Consider the following 13,395-nt stretch of genomic DNA (forward strand, 5'->3'; position numbering starts at 1 on the left):
CGTGTCCAGTCCTGCTGTGGCCAACTTTCTCCACGGCCGAGGGCAGCTCCAGTTCCATGCCCCCTTCTGCCAGCTGAAACAGAGCCCGGCTCCAACTGTGCCCTTCAGTTTGTGGAGACCAGAGGGCACAAGTAGATACTCAGCTCCTCTGTCCCTTAGACCCAATCCAGCCAGGAGAATAAAGCTTCTCCCTCCTGCCTGTGCCAACACACAGTCACATCTTAGCTCACCAAATGTTCTATCAGTGCCCACTATGTGCAAAGCACTGGCAAAGAAGCAGAGACAATCAAGACCCATATTCAGAACCCAAAAAGGGCCATGAGAGCACAGACAGAAGAGGCTTCCCAGCTCTCATTCTAACAAGCCTTTGCATGGCTGCCCCCGTCCGTACCACCTCCCAAACCCAAGTGAGCACCACAGAGGCATGGAGACAAATGAGAAAGAAGAGAACCAAAAGTTTGGTTAATTCACAAAGCAGGGCTCCAGGTGATAGATTATCGAGCCTTACACCCACACACAACACATTTCTAGCAAATAATTTTTGCTGTCCAAGCCCTAAATCTGACTGCTAAGGATCAAACTAGAGAATTAAGAGTCAGAGGATAAATATAATCAAACCCCTTTCCTTCTCCTTGGTTGGCTGGTTCATTCATTCATTCCATATATATTTTACGAGTGCCTTCTGTGTGCCAGCATGGAGCTCAGCACTAGGACTTGACCTCACTCAGCATACGCTGTCTTTCATCATCCTTAGTCTAGCTCCCTCCTTCCTATATGATCCAAATAGAGCGAGGATCTGCTCACTGCCCAAACCCTGGGGCCTCTGCACTTAGGCAGGGAGTGGTCCAGGCAGAAGTGTGCTGAATACGGCAGCCTCTGTAGCAGGGAATTGTGGACAAAGCAGCTACTTGGGTTTCAGCCTCTCCCCAGTCTCTCTCCACCCCGTCTTCCTCCTCCTGGGAGAGAAACCCTGCCACTCTCTGCTCACATGCTTGAGTCACAAGGCTGAACTCCCAGCAAAAGAAGTAGCTCAAGGATGTAACAGGCGTGAGCCCAGTGAAACAGAAATACAGCATTTCATTTTGTTCACTGTGCACCATTCTTCCTCATTTAATGCCCAAGAAAGCAGGACCAGGGCTTCCTGCTTGTTTGTCCTTCCTACCTCTCCCACCCACCTGGCACTGAGGCCTTGCTGCCGATTTATCCTCAGCTCCATTCCTTTCTGTCTCCCTCTCAAGGCCCACAGAGGGTACCTTGTGTCTCTAGTGCCCCGCATGTGGAGAGGTACAGGAAGTAGACAGTGATAAGGAGCTAGCACAGGGCAAATGAGCCCTGATGCCGACAGGTCCCTTCTGGGAGCCCCTCTTGGCCTGGAATCTCTGGCCCACTGAGGCCCAGGAGAGCGCTGGGAGCCCCGTGGTTGATCGGCACCTTGCAAGTAGGTTTCCTCATCTGTCCAGGCACGTTGTGGTGTCCAATTGTCTAACTGCAGATTTCCACCTCTGATCTGCACAGGCAGATGGGTGAGCAGCTGTGCCAGGCCGCAGGGGACCACAAGCTCCTGGGGAGGAGGCACAGCCACCTGGCTCTCTAGACCAAGGCCTCAGAGGGCCTGTCTCAAGGGCAAGAGACAGCCCAGGCCTCCAAAAGGGAAAAATACAAGAGCAGGTCTAAGCCAAACCCCAATCCTCTCTCCTCTCTCCTCACTTGCTCCCATTCCTAAGGAAAGGACAGGGCAGGTAGCAGAGAGCTGGGATGGCTGGCTTTCCTTTCCCATTTGAGGCATATCCTCTGACTCACTGTGTTTCTGAAAGCCAGTTCCCTGACTTCTCTGGATAAAACCTCATTATTCTCAAAATTAGAGCTGGAGCCCTGTCTGCTTTCTGATGACACTGACTGGGATAAAAAGGAAAGAAGCTGCTTTTATTTATTGTATTTATTTATTTATTTTTGAGATGCAGTTTTGCTCTTGTTGCCCAGGCTGGAGTGCAATGGTACAATCTTGGCTCACTGCAACTCCTGCCTCCTAGGTTCAAGGGATTCTCTTATCTCAGCCTCCTGAGTTGCTGGGATTACAGGCATGTGCCACCACGCCCAGCTAATTTTGTATTTTTAGCAGAGACAGGGTTTCTCCATGTTGGCCAGGCTGGTCTTGAACTCCCGACCTCAGGTGATCCGCCTGCCTCGGCCACCCAAAGTGCTGGGATTACAGGTGTGAGCCATTGCACCCAACCCACAGCCAATTTTCTTTCTTTTTCTTTTTTTAGACAGAGTTTCGCTCTTATTGCGCAGGCTGGAGTGCAATGGCGCCATCTTGGCTCACTGCAACCTCTGCCTCCCGGGTTCCCCTGTAATCCCAAAGTGCTGGGATTACAGGCATGAGCCACTGTCAACTTTCAATTGTCTGCTGCTACTCTGTCCCTGTGCAGTGTCTGCACACTCTTGCAGCTAGATACTAGATTGCTATGAGTAGATGGTTTCAAAATAACAATAGCTGACATTTATTGCACATCTACTATATCCCAGGCACTGTGCTGAGCTCTTTGTTTATATCGTCTCACTTAATATTCATAACAACCTTATAAGGTTGGATAGACACTAATGCGGAGAGAAGTTACTAGAAAGTGATGGAGCCACAATCTGCAGCCAAGCCAGCTGACCTCAAAGCTCCACTCTTACCCTCTGTGTTGCACCACTTCTTGTGTGTGTATGTTTTGTAGACTGTAAGCTATTATTATTATTATAGAGTTATTATTAAGTCACTGATAGTAGAAAGAGCCCGGGGTGATTATAGGGGATAGTCAAGAAAGATTTATGTCTGAGCATTAATCTGATTAAACATGGCTGAACTGTATTTCAGAGCTAATTGGAAAAGTTATTTAGGATGTTTCAGGCTCTGACTCTCTCCATCAGTACGAAGACTTAAACATGACTGGAAAGCAATGCAAAGGACTCTTTCCAGAACCTTCAACCTGGCCTTTATGAGGCCACTGTCTTACCAATCCACAGAGAAGCCAGAACAGGTGGGAGTGGGCCACCCTGTTGCCATTCCAGAGCCTCTACCACAACAACACCTCCCAGAGAAGGGCCTCTTTCCAAAGCAGAAGATCACTTACTGTGAGATCAAAGAAGCAACGTCTGATTAGAGAGTCATTAATAGGCAATTAGCCTGTAATGGATTAATGGAGCTAGGCAAAGATCATCTAGGCTGCCAATATCACACACAAAAAGAGACAACCAGACATCGTGTGCCTCCTGAGAGATGTGCATACCACGAATGGATTCTTGCCTCCGTCCCACAAATAAGTAAATTAAAGGGACCTGAATTTGATTAAGCCCTAAATCTAACTACATTTACAGGAACTACAGGGACAGCATAACATGTTAAATGACACGATGAGGATGCAATCAGCCAAATCCAGAATGTGAAAAACTCTACAGGACAATCACCCAAGCTGCATGCAGTGACTCATGTCTGTAATCCCAGCTACTGGAGAGGCCAAGGCGGGCAAATCATTGAGGCCAGGAGTTTGAGACCAGCCTGGGCAACAAAGTGAGACCCTGTCTCAAAAAAAAAAAAAAAAAAAAAAAAAAAGCCATCTAATCCAGTTTCTTCAGAAGAGAGAGAACAACTACAGATTAGGAGTGATTTAAATGCTATAATGACCAATCACAATGAATAGACCTTATTTGGATCCAAATTTAAAAGAATACTAGAAATACATATATATATATATATATATATAATCAGGGAGATGTAAACATTAACAGGATAGTTGATTACATTAAGGAATTGTTCATTTTGCTTAGGTGTGCTCATGTTTTGGTATTTTTCTTAGAGTCCCTATCTTTACATTTGATCTTAGCCAAAAAGCTGCGAGGCGGGGTTTTACCATGTTGGGCAGGTGATCCACCCGCCTTGACCTCCCAAAGTGCCAGGATTACAGGCGTGAGAAACTGCACCCGGCCGGAAGTCCCTTTCTTTAGAGATGAAATATTCAGCTGTCTAGGATTTGCTTCAAAATTGTCAGAGGGCAGAAAGGACCAGGAATATACTTGAAACAAGACTGACTAAGAGATGTCTTCAAAACCGCTGAAACTTGGGCACACTGGTGTTATTGTATTAGTCTCTCTACTTTTGTGTATGCTTGATTCTCTAATAAAAAGCTTTAAAAATATAAATCAGACCCTACAGATTAGGAGTAACTGTGCTAGGCGATAGTGCAATAAACTCCTTTAAGCTGGCCAGGCCTCTGGAGGTCTTGCTCTGGAGAACTCGTAGAGAGAACCCTCAGGCTGTTCTTCCCTTCCCAGCAGAACCACTGTGACAAGTTAGAGCTCACTTTCTATGGCCAGATCCCCTCGGAGCCTTTGACACAGGTACAGCCAGTGCTACCAAAGAGGAAGCAGCCCTCCCAAGGCCCCACCATGAGGTTGTGAAGGAGCCTCATTCTGTCTTCCAATGTGAAGCACCCTTCCTTCCCTAGATCACCCTGGCTCAGAGCCGAAAACAAAGAGCATCTCCAGCCTCATACTGAGTTCGGCCTTTTGGTACCCTGGGTTCTGGAAAGAAGCATCTCGGCCAGGCACGGTGGCTCACACCTGTAATACTAGCACTTTGGGAGGCCGAGGCAGGCAGATCAGCTGAGGTCAGGGGTTCGAGACCAGTATGGCCAACATGGCAAAACCCCATCTCCACTAAAAATACAAAAAAATTAGCTATGCATGGTGGTAGCACATGCCTCTAATCCCAGCGACTCTGGAGGCTGAGGCAGGAGAATTTCTTGAACCAAGGAGGCGAAGGTTGCAATGAGCTGAGATCACACCACTGCACTCCAGCCTGGGCATCAAAGTGAGACTCTGTCTCAAAAAAAGCATGAGCATCTCAGCCAGGCAGCACCTGCAGCAACTGATCAAATGCCTTGTTGCCTTTCTGCCTGCATTAGGTAGGTACCAGCAGTGGGACATGGGAAGAAGAAAGGAGGCAGAAGGTGTGGAAAGAAAAAGAACACAGAAGAGCTGAGCACTCAAGTCCATGCTCCAGCCCAGCCCAGCCCAATAACCAACGCTACAGCCAACCCCACCTTGGGCAAACAGCTGGCACCTCCCAGGCTGCTTCCTCCCTTAGCACTTCCTGGTGCTACTGATCCCAGGGAGAGGAGAGAAGAACATTCTGCAGGAAAGAGAATTGGTGGAAAAAGAGACAGAGAGTTCAGAAGGGAGATGATGAATATTCAGTTTTTAGAGAAGTCCTTTGGAAGGGAGAAAAAAGAAGGTGAGAGAATCATGCTTGGCCTATTTCAGAGCTCAAATTTGCCAAGTAAATAATGAGTAAAAGGAAGAAAAGAGAAAAAGAGAAAGGAAAAAGAAAGCAACTGTAAGGAGTGAAGGAAGAAAGATGGAGAGGGGAGTGTTAGAGAGGCCCCTGGGAACATGGAAACTGAGTCAACCATCAGCCGGCTGTCTCCTCCCTGCTCCCAAAGCCCCATGCCCCTACAGTCACCTGGCTATCACCCCGTCCCCAAAGCCCGATACCCCCAGAGGTCCCAGTGTCCATCCCCAGCCCAGTTTCCTCAGAGGGAGCCTCCCCTTACCAGCCTAGAAAGGTGTGCAGGAGCCGGGGTGCAAACACACCTCATGTCCAAATGCTTCCTTTCCTGGCTCCTGGCAGCCTGCTCCAGGAAGACAGACAAGTGGACTAATCCACCTGCCTCCTGAGGGGTGGAGTGCTGGGAGGAAACACCACCTCAGACCAATCAAGGAGCCAAAAGGAGCCTACCCTAGCTCACCCTTTGTGGGCACGTTGCTGCAGGGGACAGAGGGTTAACCCCGAATTCAGCCAAGGTGCTTGTTCCATATTCATGCCCACGCCGGGAAGTCACAAGATGGCCAAGGCACAGCTGCCTGCAGGCCACACCACCTCCCACCTCCCCACACTCACTGATCTTCAGGGACCACAGAGCCTGAGGTTACCTCTGAATCAACCTATGCCAAAGCCAGGCAAGCAGGCATCAGTCCTCACTTTTTTTTTTAAGACAGAGTCTTGCTGTGTCACCCAGGCTGGAGTGCAGTGGCGCAATCCATCTCAGTTCACTGCAACCTCCGCTTCCCAGGTCCTGGTTCAAGCAATTGTCCTGCCTCAGCCTCCCGAGTATTTGGGGTTACAGGAACGTGCCACCAAGTCCAGCTAATTTTTGTATTTTTAGTAAAGATGGGGTTTCACCATGTTGGCCAGGCTGGTCTTGAACTCTTGACCTCATGATCCACCCACCTTGGCCTCCTTAAGTGCTGGGATTACAGGCATGAGCCACCGCGCCTGACCCAGTCCTCACTCTTTAGGCCCTAAGCAAACAGGCCAACAAGTCCCTCGCTGAAAATCAAGGGACCTCAAGACTAATCCCGGCAGCAGTCCCAACTCTGAAACTCAAATCCTGGCTCTGCCACTTGCTGGCTGCGTGACCTATGGCAAGCTACTCAGTGCCTCCAAGCCTCAGTTATAAAGTCACTGTGATTCTTTCCCTCCGCCTGCACTTCCAGAAAGATGAGAGTGTGCATAGAAGGAAAAGTGCTCTGAGCTCTCAGCAGAAAAGACGCTCTATAAATGCAGAGTATCATTATCATAAACGAAAGTTCCTGCCCCACCTAGGGAGGAGGAGGCAGGTTTCTGTTAGGCTCTGCAATGCCTCCGCCAAGTGAGGATAAGGCAAACGACAAACCAAGCCAGAGAAGACCCAGGCCCCCAGGCCTCAGGCGCCCTGCCCAGGAGAGCCAGAGGCCCCCCAGCTCCACCAGGCGGGGAATGAAAACTGGCTGAGTGAACAGAGTGAGGAAGAAGGGGAAGGAAGGGACAGGGGCAGGGAGGAATGATCTGGCCCTGGGATTTGTGTTTGTAGGATGACTAGGGTTTCTCTAACCCTCCATGGCTTCGCCCAAAGCAAAGTGGCTTGGAGGAGCAGGCAATTCCTACCCCAAAGGCCCCTTCTTTACTCTCCTGGGGAGGAAGCTGTGGGCTGCAGAAACTTCCAAATGAAAGCAGAGCTCAAACCCAGGACTCCAGGTCTCTGCCTCTCCTAAGAACAATAACAATATTAATAATAATCTCTGACATTCGCTTAGCATTTTACACACATTGACTTTTTTCATTGCAGCTTCACATAACCCAAAAGAGAAGCACTGTATTATTATCCTTCCTTCTCAGCTAATTTAAACAGTTAGGGCTCAAAGGGGATAGTGAATGGTCTGAAGTTACACATCCTTAGGGAAGTGCCAAAGCCAGCTGGGAACCCAAGTCTTTAACTCTCCAGCTCAGAGCTCTCACCCACTTCGGAAGGCCAGGGCTCAGCCTGCAGGGAAGGGGGAATCCTGCACCCCAGGTCCTGCTCTCTGGGAGGAACCTCCTGGCCCCTGCTCTCCAGCTGCCCTGGAGGAGAGCTCCTTCTCAGGCTATGCAGTTAGCAACCCACTTCCAGACCGGGCAAGTTCAGTGGCTTCAGTTCAAGGTTTCATTAGCAAAAAAACTCCCTTAAAAACAAAAAACATCCATTCTTTGTGATCCTGGCCGTTGACAAGCTTTCCTAATCAGCCTATTTAAAATGGTAAGGTCCCTCTGAGGCTGGGAGCTCTGAGGAGACCTAGCCTTGCACTATTTATCCCCAGGTCTTGAACACAATGGCCAAGGGTAATATGAAAGCAGGGGTGGCAAGGAAGATAATCCCATTTCTAGAACCTGCTCTGGGGGAAGTCCTGGGATGGGATGAAATAGACATGCAGTAAGGACAGACATGCTTTCGTTCAGGTGCCTGGAAAAGCTCCCCTGTGGTGAACATGCTTCTGGGCAAGGGACAAAGGCAGACAGCATAGCTAACCCTCCATCACAGCGGGAGAGCTGAGGGTGGCGGGGAGAGGCAACAAGATGAGTGGGACGCAAAGCCTTTGTATCCTCTTAGTCAAATCTCAAATCTTTGTGCTAAGAGAGGGAGTCAAAGATCCCGACCTGCCAAACAACTTTCCTAATTACCTATGACATACATTTGCACTCCCCATAAAATCACCATGGAGGATGGTTCTGGGGCTATCATTCCAAACTTGATCTTCTTTTTTAATTGATAAATAATAATTGCATCTATTTATGGGGAACAATGTGATGGTTTGATACATGTATACATTGTGAAATGATCAAACTAGGCTAATTAATATATCTACACTTTACATATTTATCATTTTTGTGGTGAGAACATTTAAAACCTACTCTTGATGGGGTGCAGTGGGTGGTTCACGCCTGTCATCCCAGCACTTTGGGAGGTCAGGGTGGGTGGCTCACTTGAGGCCAGGAATTCGAGATCAGTCTGGCCAACATGGTGAGACCGCATGTCTACTGAAAATATAAAAATTAGCCGGGTGCGGGAGTGCACACCTATAATTCCAACTATTCGAGAGGATAAGGCACAAGAATAGCTTGAACTCAGGAGGTGGAGGTTACATGAGCCAAGATTGCACTACTGCACTCCAGCCTGGGTGACAGAATGAGGCTCTGTCTAAAAAAAATAAACAAAATAAAATAAAACCTACTCTTTTAGCAATTTAAAAATATACTTTATTATTATATTATTAACTATAGTCACCATGCTGTGTAATAGATCACCAGAATTTATTCCCCTTGTCTAACTGAAACTTTGTACGCTTTGACCAATGCCTCTTCCTTCCCCATCCACACCCCATCCCCTAGCTTCCACAAAAGGGCTTGGTCTTGATGAGATCACCTGTCCAAAAAACAGACAGCGTCACTTTCCCACTGGATGCTTGCCTTCCTCTTGGCCCCCCAAGGGTTAACCTGCAGATAACAAACCCTTGCCCCCTCCACTTCCCCCGCCACACACACACAATCTCTCCCATTCCACACCAATCCAGAAAAGCAGAATGGCTCAGGCAGCTGGGCAGAGGGGTGTTTAGCTTGGCCTCAGCCCAGCACTGCAGACAACTCCTCTCAACATATAGACAGCCAGGCTGGCCCCCTTGGACCAAGTCCCTCCCTTCCTTCCCCAGCAGAGAAAGGCCCTGGAGAAGGCCCCTCTTGGAACAGGGGGCAGGGAGGGAGGCTGCACTTCAGGGCTAGAGAAGAGTGTGAGGGGGATCCCATCTCTCAAAGGCATCTTTACGCCACAGTGGCCGCTGCACCTCTCCCTGCTCTTTGCCAGAGCAACTGCGTTAAGGCAAGAAGACATTGAGGGAACACCATGCAGCCCCCAGCTCCAGGGCTGGCAGTGCCAGGGAGATGATGCCAGTTTTGACAAGCAGAGACAAAGGTGACCTTGGGAGAAAGCAGACAGACAAGGAGTCATGTCATCCCTCCCCTTTTCTGTCTGGGCAGTAAATGCCGAGCCCCGGGGGAGTGAAAGGGCCAGCTGCTCTGAGCTGGGCCATGGGGGATGACAGTGTCCATGTGGCATGGGCAGGGCACATCTGTACCTGTCCTTGGACCTGGACCCCATAGCTTCTGCTCTGCCACAGCCCCTGTCACCTCATCTCAATAACTTTGATAGCCAGCAAATAATTCTGCCATGTCACCTTTAAGAGAAGCCTCTAAAGCATTCCAGGGCAAATGCCCCTGCATAAGGGGGTGGCCCAATGTGAACTTCGCTAGTGTCAAGAAGGGCTTTGTAAGGGCCCTATACCTAATTCCATCTGGTCTTCTTCTGTCTCCAGTCACCAACTCTACCCTAAGACACAGGTCCCCAACCACACCCACTGAGCTCCCAAAACAGCTCTCAGTGTGGCATCCTAGACCCTCATCACCAACCAGTCTTCCCTATCCATGACACTGCCTTCAGACTGCAGATTAAACTGGTCCAGTAACCCACCTGCACCAAGTCATCCCCAGTCCTGTTGCCCTTGAGATGACAGGGTGCCTCTACCTCTGGTCTCCCTGATCCCCACAAGTGACAATTCAATCATGCCCTGGCTCACAAACCTGCAGTGCTTCTCTACTGCCTGCAGGATGGAGGCTTGAAATGCAAGGCCTTTTATAATCCAGCCCCAACTTATTCATCCAATCTGATCTTCTGCTACCACCGTACAACTGAAAGCATAGATTTGCTGTGAGTGATACAAGTCACTGGTGCCACAGGAATTCAGTGGAAGGAGAGGTTAGTTCTAGCTGAGGCCATCAGGGCAGACCTCCTGAAAGAGGGGTGTGTGTGTGTGTGTGTGTGTGTGTGTGTGCATGCACATACATACACTGGGGAAAATAAAATACTTAGATCATGCACTAGGCCAACTTGCATACTGCCCAGCTTGCATTCTGCCCTCCTCTTCCCTGCCTCACCTTCCCATGGGCTTGTAAGCACAAAAAACATACATTTGCAAATTCACATGGACGTAGGAAACGCTTTTCTGTACTTGAAGATTTGTCAAACTCCAGGCATCCAGGTCAATGACTGGAACAGAATCACAAAAGCTAGCAACTGCCTGTGACAAGTCCCCTGCTAGGGCTGTACCAGAACGATAAAGAAAGCCAGATCTAGGCCGGGCGTGGTGGCTCAAGCCTGTAATCCCAGCACTTTGGGAGGCCGAGACGGGTGGATCACGAGGTCAGGAGATCGAGACCATCCTGGCTAACCCGGTGAAACCCTGTCTCTACTAAAAAATAAAAAAAACTAGCCGGGCGAGGTGGCAGCTACTCGGGAGGCTGAGGCAGGAGAATGGCATGAACCCGGGAGGCGGAGCTTGCAGTGAGCTGAGATCTGGCCACTGCACTCCAGCCTGGGCGACAGAGCGAGACTTCGTCTCAAAAAAAAAAAAAAAAAAAAAAGAAAGCCAGGTCTAAAGAGGCCTCCTCCAAGGCTCTGACAGGGCAGTTTGCTGGGAAGGCTTCCATTTTGCCTGCCCCTGAGCCCTGCTGCTCCTCCAAAGGACTAGCACTGGGAAGAAAGAAGAGCCTGAAGGCAGGGAGGAAAGAGCTTTTAAAATCTCATCCCTTTCTGGACTCCCAGACTTTCAGTTTGAACCCTTGGAGGGAAGGGTATGAGAAGAGTTAAGAGAAAGAATCCAATCTCCTCTGCCTTCTGTGATTCTGGCAACTCTATGCCATATATCAATGGCCAGGCAGGGGAGTGGGAGATGAAACTGAGTTGGGGAATAAAGGGACAGATCAGACCAGACTAGTGGACGCCTAAACCAGCCAGCTCCTCCCTTCCCAGGCAGTGCCTCGGGCCAGAGAATGAGGAGACCAGAGCCAGAGGAATAAGAAGGAAGGGAATCAGGAAGCAAAAGACATAAATTATAGCTCTCCCCAGCTCTACCAAGCAAGCCCCTTCCCCGTAGCTGCTACCTCCTTACTAGCCTTCATTCTAACTCACCCAGCAAGATGTCACCATGGCAGAATCGTTCTGAATGGGGCCCCTATAGGCTCTGAGACAGAGTGAGACCAAAAAATGGAAAACAGAACTGAGTAGTGAAGCCAGCAAGTGAGCATGAGATGAGGAAAAAGAAAGAATGAATGAGCTCTCGTTGGAACTAATTTTAAAGAAGCAAACAAAAGCAATTAATGTGGAAGGGTGGAATCCCTCACCTCAGTTGCTCTAGGAGAAGCCTCTGGGGTGACTGGAGACCTGGCTGTCTGCACTGTGTTACAAGGAAGATGGTGGTCTCTCACTTGGGGAAGGGGGGGCGGGGTGCAGAATCCAGGGAAAATGACTCACTCGTGCTCCAGTGGGACAGGAGGAGTAATTGGGAGGCATGTACCACAGTAGTCATATGTGTGCTGGTGAACAACGCACACACCCAAAGATGAGGAGGGCAAACCCATCAACTGCATTGCCAGCCATAAAGCCATGCCAGGTGTGTAAAGTGCTTGTCCAGGCCTTGAGAACAAGAAGCCATGGTGTGACAGGCAATAGGGAATGAATGCCTACTTGATGCCAAGTGTGGCCTTGGATGGCTTGTAGTCTTATTTCTTTTCATCTAAACAACCTTATGAAGTATTCTCTCCATTTTACAGATGAGGAAACTGAGGTTCCAAGAGGTTAAGCGTACAGGAGGGAATATGTGCCCTAAATTCCCAAAGATCTAGGTTTGAATTATGGCTCCATGACTTTCTAACTAGGTGACCCCAACTATGTCACTGTGCACATGTTACTTTACATCTCCAAACCTCAACTCCATCCTCTATAAAACAGGAATGCTGCTACTTACTTTCCAGGTTGTTTTAAAAATTATGTAAAAGAATACATGTAAAGCTCCTGGCCTGCTCTGTTAAGTGCACACAGAAAGTGTGTGGCAAGTGCTTGTTCTCTTCCCACCACCCCCGCTCCATTAAGGTCATTAGTTCACAAGAACTCATTAGTTCAACAGGTAGTGCAGTCTCAAATGGTGAAAACGGGGAAAGCAGATGGAATTTATGGAAGCCCTTTTCTATGCCAGGAGCTTTACTAGGTCTTCAGGGTGGGGTGTCGAGATTAACAAGAAGAACATGAGAGAGTCTTCGCCTTCCAAGAGTTTACAACCTAGCAAGCCAAGCCCATAAATAACTGTGCGAAGAGCCACGTGAGACAAAGGCAGATAAAGACAGGGAGGCTTGTGGCTCCTGTGGGCAACCAGGGAAGGCTGAGAGATCAGATGACTTCTGAAAACGGGCAGGTTTTTGGTAAACAGAAGTAAGACAGGAGTAGACTGCTTCCATGGAAATGAAGGGGATGGGGAGAGGGACTCTCACATGGCCTCTCCTAAGGCAGGCCCTGGTAGGATGCATAGGCTACTAACCAATACATGCTTTCAGTCTTCAAGAGTGGAAGACCAAAGAGGTCTGCAGATTCTTTGCTGTGCCCTCCTATTGGGAAGCGGAGTCTATTCCCCACCCTGTGTGTCTGCGTGGGCTCAGTTGGACCAGCAGAATGTGACGGACATGACTGTGTGTGACTCCTGAGGCTGGGGCATAAGAAGCCTTGCAATTTCCACTTGGGTCTCCTGGAGCGCTCTCTTGAGACATTCTCTCTCAGAACCAACCGCCTCGCTGAGGGAAATCCAAGCCACGTGGAGAGGCCACGTGTGGTGCTCAGGTTGACAGGCCCCACTGAGCTCCCCGATGACAGCTGGCATCCTTTGCCAGACATGTGAGGAGCCTCCCTGGTGGCCCTGCCAGTCGAGCCTTCAGAGGACAACCACAGCTGGAGATGACCCAAGCAAGGGCCACCCCTCCCCGAGCCCAGTCAACCCAGAGAACCCTGAACAACAACCATCAGCCCTTGTTCTCAGCCACGACGTTTTAGGTGGCCTGCAATGCAGCAGTACATAATCAGAATGCCAAGTCTCCACCTCACCAACCTGGGCTGTTACCAGGGAAGTCGGGGCAAGAATCATCCTCAAAATGGATGTGAAAAGAGGTGAGAAGAAGAGGAATTG

General features: G+C 49.3%; 1 protein-coding gene across 22 annotated transcripts in view; it reads right to left on the reverse strand.

Annotated features, from left to right (window-relative positions):
• Positions 1-13,395, reverse strand: part of LOC105484792 (pleckstrin homology domain containing A6) — a 156,997-nt gene that overhangs the window by 106,138 nt on the left and 37,464 nt on the right. The window contains exon 1 of one of the 22 annotated variants that reach the window (XM_011746754.3): positions 5,595-5,977. The exons of 20 other annotated variants lie outside the window; for them this stretch is intronic. The gene's annotated coding sequence lies outside the window, so the exon portion shown is untranslated. Of the gene's footprint in view, positions 1-5,594; positions 5,978-13,395 lie in introns of those variants that run through there. One more of the 22 variants, XM_011746755.2, reaches the window with a different exon arrangement.

The sequence above is a fragment of the Macaca nemestrina genome, chromosome 1, assembly GCF_043159975.1.
Source record: "Macaca nemestrina isolate mMacNem1 chromosome 1, mMacNem.hap1, whole genome shotgun sequence".
Taxonomy (NCBI): Eukaryota; Metazoa; Chordata; class Mammalia; order Primates; family Cercopithecidae; genus Macaca; species Macaca nemestrina.